The 8,475-nt window shown below is 44.2% G+C and overlaps 2 non-coding genes across 2 annotated transcripts; one reads left to right on the forward strand and one right to left on the reverse strand.

Moving 5' to 3' along the window:
- Positions 1 to 1,538: 1,538 nt before the first annotated feature.
- Positions 1,539 to 1,613, reverse strand: Trnat-ugu (transfer RNA threonine (anticodon UGU)). The gene has a single exon. It is a non-coding gene; the product is annotated as a tRNA-Thr (tRNA).
- A 396-nt stretch (positions 1,614 to 2,009) lies between these two features.
- Positions 2,010 to 2,084, forward strand: Trnat-ugu (transfer RNA threonine (anticodon UGU)). Its single transcript has one exon. It is a non-coding gene; the product is annotated as a tRNA-Thr (tRNA).
- The last annotated feature ends 6,391 nt before the right edge of the window (positions 2,085 to 8,475 follow it).

Consider the following 8,475-nt stretch of genomic DNA (forward strand, 5'->3'; position numbering starts at 1 on the left):
TTGTATGATTTATGTCATTTGTTACTCATTGTATATATATTTCGTCTTTGCACTTTGTTATCTGTCAAATAATTTGTATATACATTTTTCGGATTTGCTGATATGCTCAGTACTTATATTTTCTCTTGTCTGTAATGTTTTGTAATCAGTGCATGCGCACAACATTTAATTCATGTATTACACCCAAATAATTTGTAAATGTTAATTAATTAAATGAAAAATTTGTTACGATGGCAAGTCCAAATGACTCACCATCGCTGCCAAATTTTTTGCCCCCCAGTGGAGGGTTATGAAACACGTATGTTGTGCGGCAGCGATGCTGAGGCATTGTAGAATCTCTGACCAGAGCAGTTGCGCTCGAAGCGCAGTGCAGTACAGTTGTATCCCGCGAGCAGTCGCGTAATGTAGTGTGTCGCGAGCAGTCGCGTAATGTAGTGTGTCGCGAGCAGTCGCGTAATGTAGTGTGTCGCGAGCAGTCGGGTAATGTAGTGTGTCGCGAGCAGTCGCGTAAAGTAGTCTGTTGGTAGCTGTCGCGGAGAGTAGTATGTCTGTAGCAGTTGCGTCGGCGGGCGTCGGCACAGCGATGGTCAAGATTCAGGACAAGGTATAATTTTATTAAATAAATGTTTATGCAGCTTTGCGCTTATCAGATAATGTAAGGTCCACTCATTGTAATTTAACTTTCAAAAATCGCCCCTAATAATAATTTGGATTTAAAAACAAATTTACAAACAATCATTCAAATTCCCTCCATTTCCCTTTAACAAAATTTTTTTTAAAAAAAAAAAAAAAAGGCAATTGCAATGTTTTTCCTCCAAGCCGCAGCCAACAATAAGAGCAGAATTTTGACATGCAGTTTTAATAAGGTAAGAAATTAATTCTGATTTTTGCACAGGGCCAAAGACCGACATTTCGGTTAAATTGAGTTTTGATTATCACTGTAGTTTCATTATCATGGGATTATCTTATATTTTGTGTGGAGAACTTATACTTGAGTCAGATAGCGAGCTTTTATTTAATTGTCTTTGTCATTAATATTTTGCGGGAGGCTACACTTGGCTCCATTTCTAATAAGTATTGTCTCGAATATTTTTGTGGGGAGGTTACAAGGTTCCGGAGATACTGATTGCTGGGTTTCACCCACTGTTCCAATTGGCCCTAGACATCCTCTATGCTATAAAGATCACTTGATTCAACGGACACTAAAGTTCTAGTAAGGTACTTGAGTCTTCGCCAAACCAAGAAAACCTGCGTGGTAGTCCTTGCGAAGCCGGTCGTTGTCATCTTGGAAGGCAAGCCACCAAGAATGTTGAAAAAACATCCTGGTTCATCAGAAGTTCCATTCCTGGTTCGCTATCATCTGAATGAGTGGGCCCAAGTAATCGTACGACAAGTACCTCCAACGTATCACAGTCCAGGCTGCACTACAACCTGCACAGACTGCGGGTGAAACATCTTACAATGAAGTGATAATTAAATTGACACCCTAGCTGCAAACAGGCGTTGATGTACTTCATTGGGGACATGTTTAAAATGTGTGCCCCGACCGGGACTCGAACCCGGGATCTCCTGCTTACATGGCAGACGCTCTATCCATCTGAGCCACCGTGGGCACAGAGGATAGTGCGTTTGCAGGGACTTATCCGTTGCACGCTCCCCGTGAGATCCACATTCCCAACATGTCCACACCACTACATTCGTAATGCGCCTAATAGATGTTTGCCCATCATACTCATTACACGTGGCAGATTAATCTACCAAGTCCCGTACGAGTTCGGGCATAGCGTGTGCGTTCGCACAATGGCTTCCCGGCCATAGACCTTGTGCGAACGCACACGCTATGCCCGAACTCGTACGGGACTTGGTAGATTAATCTGCCACGTGTAATGAGTATGATGGGCAAACATCTATTAGGCGCATTACGATTGCAGTGGTGTGGACATGTTGGGAATGTGGATCTCACGGGGAGCGTGCAACGGATAAGTCCCTGCAAACGCACTATCCTCTGTGCCCACGGTGGCTCAGATGGATAGAGCGTCTGCCATGTAAGCAGGAGATCCCGGGTTCGAGTCCCGGTCGGGGCACACATTTTCAACATGTCCCCAATGAAGTACATCAACGCCTGTTTGCAGCTAGGGGGTCCATTTAATTATCATTTCATTTCTAGCAAAGCTGCATGGTCATCAACGGTAACTGTTCTTTCGGGAACAAATACTACCGTCATATATACATCTTACAATGTTGTCGGTGCATTGTACACCTCGCATTATTAGAAAGGGACAAAGTGGCGACTTGTCGAACCACACTGCACTTCTCCAATAAGCTACTATCCAGCCACAGTTTTGTCTGGCCGTTTAAACACGAACAGCTATAGGTGATGGTGTCACCAATGGCCTTCTCCAGGCCATTCCGTTGGCGACGTTCGCTCCCGCACCTGGTTGGGACGAACCTGCAATCACTGACAACAGCAATTCTTAATGCGTCTGAAACCAGTTCTCGGGGACCGATGGCCTTTGCAGTCTAGTCCCTTCAACCTCCACAAACCAACCAACCAATTCTCGTTGACTAGGGGTGACACTTGTCCCCTGTCCGTGTCGGTTAGGATCTTAGACTAAAGCGCCAAAGAAACTCGTATAGGCATACGTATTCAAATATAGAGATATGTAAACAAGAGAATACGGCGCTGCAGTCAGCAACGCCTATATAAGACATTTAAAGTGACTGGCGTAGTTGTTAGATCGGTTACCGCTGTCACAATAGCAGATTATCAAGATTTAAGTGAATTTGAACGTGGTGTTACAGTCGGCGCACGAGCGATGGGACACAGCATCTCCGTGCTAGTGATGAAGTGGGGATTTTCCCGTACCATCATTTCACGAGTGTCCCTTGAATATCAGTATTCCGGTAAAAACATCGAATCCCCGACATAGCTGCGGCCAGAAAAAGATCCTGCAAGCACGGGACCAACGACGAAAGTGCAACACTTCCGCATATTGCTACAGATTTCAATGCTGGGTCGTCAACAAGTGTCAGCGTGCGATCTATTCAAAGAAACATCATCGATATGGGCTTTCGGAGCTGAAGGCCACTCGTGTACCCTTGATAACTGCACGACACCAAGTTTTACGCCTCGCCTGGGCCAGTCGACACCGACATTGGACTGTTGATGACTGGAAACATTTTGCCTGCTCGGACGAGTCTCGTACTGATATGGAGACAACCTCATTAATCCTTAGACCCTGCATGTCAGCATGAGACTGTTCAAGCTGGTGCAGGCTCTGTAATGGTGTGTGACGTGTGCAGTCAGAGTGACATCGGACCACTGATACGTCTAGATACGACTCTGACAGGTGAGACGTACGTAAGCATCCTGTCTGATCATCTGCATCCATTCATGTCCATTGTACATTCAGACGGATTTGGGCAATTCCAGCGCGACAATGCGACACCTCACAGTCTACAATTACTACAGAGTGGTGGTTGATGAAATCGCTGTTGTTATGGCAGACAACGGTGCGCGCAATTTCCGATCGTCAGGCAGTGTGCGTGCTGTGTCACTGGACGGAAGGTGCTTCGAACCATTCTCAAATGGTATCCGTACAACATCCATAACGTACAGCAGCTTGCACCACAGGACGTACAACGACGTGTTGATTTCGCTCTCCACTTTCTCGCAGAGATTGAAATTGACGAGGGCTGGCCCTGGAGCATCCTATGAACAGACGAAACTCATTTTTCTCTGATAAGTGAAGTGAACACACAGAATTTCTAACAAGGGAACTTCCCCATCGCACCCCCCTCAGATTTAGTTATAAGTTGGCACAGTGGATAGGCCTTGAAAAACTGAACACAGATCAATCGAGAAAACAGGAAGAAGTTGTGTGGAACTATGAAAAAAATAAACAAAATATACAAACTGAGTAGTCCATGCTCAAGATAGGCAACATTAAGGACAGCACAGGTTCAGTACCGCCGTGGGCCTGTGGTTAACGTGAGCAACTGTTAAATGAGATGTCCTTGGTTCAAGTCTTCCCTCGCGTGAAAATTTTAATTTTTTATTTTCAGACAATTATCAAAGTTCAGGCACACACACACAATCAACTTCGCTCTCCACAATTCCAGGACATGTTCAGATTTGCTTGGACATATGCAGGATTTGACGGTCTACACACGGAAAAATTTGAAAACGTTAAAAACATATGTTTTGACAGAGCACAGGGAAAACTGTGCGACTGTGAAACTATTGCATTCATTTGTTGCAGTTTATGTGACAAACTCTTATGTTTTCATCACTTTTTTGGGAGTGATTATCACATCCACAAGAAAACCTAAATCGGGCAAGGTAGAAGAATCTTTTTACCCATTCGCCAAGTGTACAAGTTAGGTGGGTCGACGACATATTCCTGTCATGTAACGCACATGTCGCCACTAGTGTCGTATAGAATATATCAGACGTGTTTTCCTGTGGAGGAATCGGTTGACCTATGACCTTGCGATCAAATATTTTCGGTTCCCATTGGAGAGGCACGTCCTTTCGTCTACTAATCGCACGGTTTTGCGGTGCGGTCGCAAAACACAGACACTAAACTTATTACAGTGAACAGAGACGTCAATGAACGGACAGATCATAACTGCGAAAATAAAGAAATTAAACTTTTCACTCGAGGGAGGACTTGAACCAAGGACCTCTCGTTTCCCAGGTGCTCACGCTAACCACGGGACCACGGCGCTCCTGTTCTCATACTGTCCTTGATGTTGCGTATCTTGCACATAGACTACTCAGTTTGTATATTTTGCTTATTTTTTCATAGTTCCACACAACTTCTTCCTGTTTTCTTGATTGATCTGTGTTCAGTTTTTCAAGACTTATCCACTGTGCCAACTTATAACTAAATCTGAGGGGGGTGCGATGGGGAGGTTCCCTTGTAAGTGTGGGGATTTTCACCCCCAGTCGCTGTGCGCGAAATTCCTGTGTATGGTGAACATGTAACCGTATGGTGTGGCTTCACGGTTATGTTCGTCTCTGGCCTATTCCTTTTTTAACAAGTTGGCGCTCAAGGACCAAAGACTTGTAGTGTGACTGGCCAGCGTTGCTCCGATATGCTTCGCCAACATGTCGTACCCACTCTACAGGAGAGAGACACACGGAACTCAACAGTTTTCATGCAAGATGGGGCCCATGCAATGATGGACGCAATATTGAGCCCCGTTTGTAGCAATAATGGTACCGGTTTGTAACCGTATGACGTACTACACCAGCATATTAAAAGTGTTTCAGTTTCACTGATTCTGCGTTATTTCTCTTCCCCATGCCCTTGCACGGTAATTAGTTTCCGTGTTATACGGTGTTAAATAGGAAAAGTTTAACTATAACCACCCGGTACAAGCTTACCGAGTGTCGGACCAGATCTATGAACAGATTCAGAACTTTCTACAACTGAATGTTATTCTTGAAGGTACGAAATAGAGAGATGTCAAAACTTTTGGTGAATTCCAAGGGACTGTTACACTGTTTACAATACATATAAATGGTAGAATGGAAAACATCAGAAACTCCGTCAAGCCGCTTACAGACGATGCTGTTGTCAAGAGAAAGACTGCATCGCCAGAAGGGAAGCGAAATGCAGGGAGTCCTGCAAAAAGTCGTCAAATGGCGCAGTGAAAGGTAGTTGACGGTTAATGTAAATAAATGTAACGGAATGCTCATAAAAATTTTCTCATTCTGAGAGTATTGAAGAGCGATCTGCTGTAGTTGTTAAAACTCATTCAGAAGCCAAGATCGTACAAAATATTTTTTGTTCAAGACAACCGGTTTCAACAGTCTTAACTGACATCTTCAGGACTGTTGAAACCGGTTGTCTTCAATAAAAAATATTTTGTCCGGTCTTGACTTTTGAATGGTTTTTAACAAGATTCGTTACTGTACAGTTATAATGTTTGTTACAAGTCACTGGAAACAGTGAGATTTCTTAAATAAGGACGATTAACCGTCCAGAAGAACTAAAGCAGAACGAAGGCATAAATCAAACTGTAGGAGCAGGAAATACCAGGCTGGGGTTCACGGGGGGGAATTCTAAGAAAAAGGAATTCGCCCACGGATTCTTCAGACAAGTTTTGAGTACTGCTCGACAGTCTGAGAATCTTCGCAGGTAGAGTCAACAGAAGAGAAAGAAATGACTCACAAAACAGTCGTCCGCCCGTTTGTAGAGTGTCACACGTCAGCCTGGCCTCCTCACCAGGTTGGATTAATAGAGGAGAATGGCGGCGGAGAAGGTACAACGAACAGCGCCGTGTTTCGTCACGAGTTCGCTTAGTAGGCGCGAGAGGTCATCATACTCCAGTGGCAGACGCTGAAAGAGTGGCGTTCTGCATCATGATGAGCTTTACTATAAGCAATTCCGAGCTCGTACGTTCTGAGAAGAGTCGAACAACGTATTACTTCCTCCCACATACTTCTGTCGGAGTAGGCGCGACGAGGAAAATCTGAGAAATTAGAGCTCATTCGGAGGTTTGCCGACAGCCGTCCTTCACATGCAGAATTCGCGAACAAGGAAGTGGGGGGAATGTGCTGCCATCAAAATGGTTCAAATGGCTCTGAGCACTATGGGACTTAACATCTGAGGTCATCAGTCCCCTAGAACGTTGGACTACTTATACCTAACTAAGAACACCACACACATCCATGCCCGAGGCAGGATTCGAACCTGCGACCGCAGCGGTCGCGCGGTTCCAGACTGTAGCGCCTAGATCCGCTTGGCCACTCCGGCCGGCTGCTGCTATCAGAATTACCCTCCACCACACACCGCAAGGCGGCTTGCGGAGTACAGACAGATCAGTACAAGGATCCTCGCTCCATTCTCACTGTTGTTCACTCCAATGAAGCGTTCAGTGCAGTATGGATCTCTTGGGAGACGATCTCCAACCAAGGTTTGTTTCACTGACAGGATTGTAATTGTAATGCGGCGATGGTTAGGGTATGATTTGCTTTGCACAGTTATAATTGTTGGTCAGACTTTCAATTCTATGTGAACACGTTTCCTCTTGAGTACTGAGCGTTATGTCGGGTTTCATTTATAATAAAAATATGTAGTTTTCCATGTGTACTATTATTTCTGAAACATTAGTTTGATTGATGATCCTGAGAATAAATTTGAATGCTTTTCAAATATTTTATTTGGCTAAAATTGTATAACAAGCAGGCTAACACAAAAAGAGATCATTCTGTGGCATTTACGCTAAATTTCAGGCCATGGTTTTTCATATTTTATCATACACATACGAAAGCTCACGCTGCTATACTTTGCGGCAAACGCTCATGAAGCGTGGGAAAGGTAGTGTAAGTAGAAGCAGTGTCGTGGTGGAGCGTGTAGAGAGAGCGGTGATTCTCCTACTTGGTTTGCGGCCAAGCGGATAACTTTGATTATTATTTTTACACTCATGTTCAGAAAGAACAGAACGCCTTGAAAGGCTAGAGATAGTACGTTCATTTTCACAGGAATAAGAAGATAAGAATGCTGGTAATCTGCTATGAGTAACACAGTGAACGCATTATCATAGCTGATATAGATACGAAACCGGCATCCACTATAGCACTATAAGTTTATGTGTCAACTAGTTCCGCATATTAGAGATTGAAAGAATGTGTGATGAGATAAAAGAAGTTTTCAGATACGAGAGATGAAAATTTAATTGAATGCAGTCGAATTAAATTAGGCTACGCTGAGGGAATAAGATTAGGAGATGGGGTACTTTAAGTATTTGGGGGGCAAAATAAATTATGATTTCCGAAGTAGAGAAGAGACAAATGCAGACTGAAAAGAGCACGAAAATCGTTTGTGGAATAAGATAAATTTGTTAACATCGAATATAAATTTAGTGTCATTAAGTACAGACTGAAGATATTTGTACTGTAGTTAAACGTGGACAATAAACAGCTCAGATAAGAAGAGAATTGAAGGATTTGGAATATTTTGGAATAGACGAACGGTGAAGAATAAATGGGTAGGCCGAGTAACTATTGAGGTGGTACTGATTCGAACTGACCGACCAGATGAACATACGGGCTGCCAGCAGCGTCCCCTCAACGATTATTCAGCGGGCACTTCTGTCAGCGAGCCTCGGCATTTGTCGCTTTGTTCATACACCCGTGGTGACTGCTTTTCGTTGGCGATGAAGTCTGGAATTCGTACGCCAATACTGGACGCTTTATGCTCCATCGGACAGATGGCTGTTGGTGAGTAGAGCGTGAAACGCCTCAAAGCAAGCAACCTGCCGACAACTGTCGAAGCTCTACGACCTGCGGAACGTTTTCGCGGCATACGCTGGGTTTCGCCATTCTGAATGGCACAGTTGATCAACACAAGTACGCACTATCCTTGGGGACTACGTCCAGAGTGTACGTGCGTGGTTTGAAGAGCACCAGGATGAGAGTAACGTATTCGCCTAGCCACCCCACCCAATCGGGTATCTGTGCAA

Source organism: Schistocerca nitens, chromosome 2 (genome assembly GCF_023898315.1).
Source record: "Schistocerca nitens isolate TAMUIC-IGC-003100 chromosome 2, iqSchNite1.1, whole genome shotgun sequence".
Classification (NCBI taxonomy): Eukaryota; Metazoa; Arthropoda; class Insecta; order Orthoptera; family Acrididae; genus Schistocerca; species Schistocerca nitens.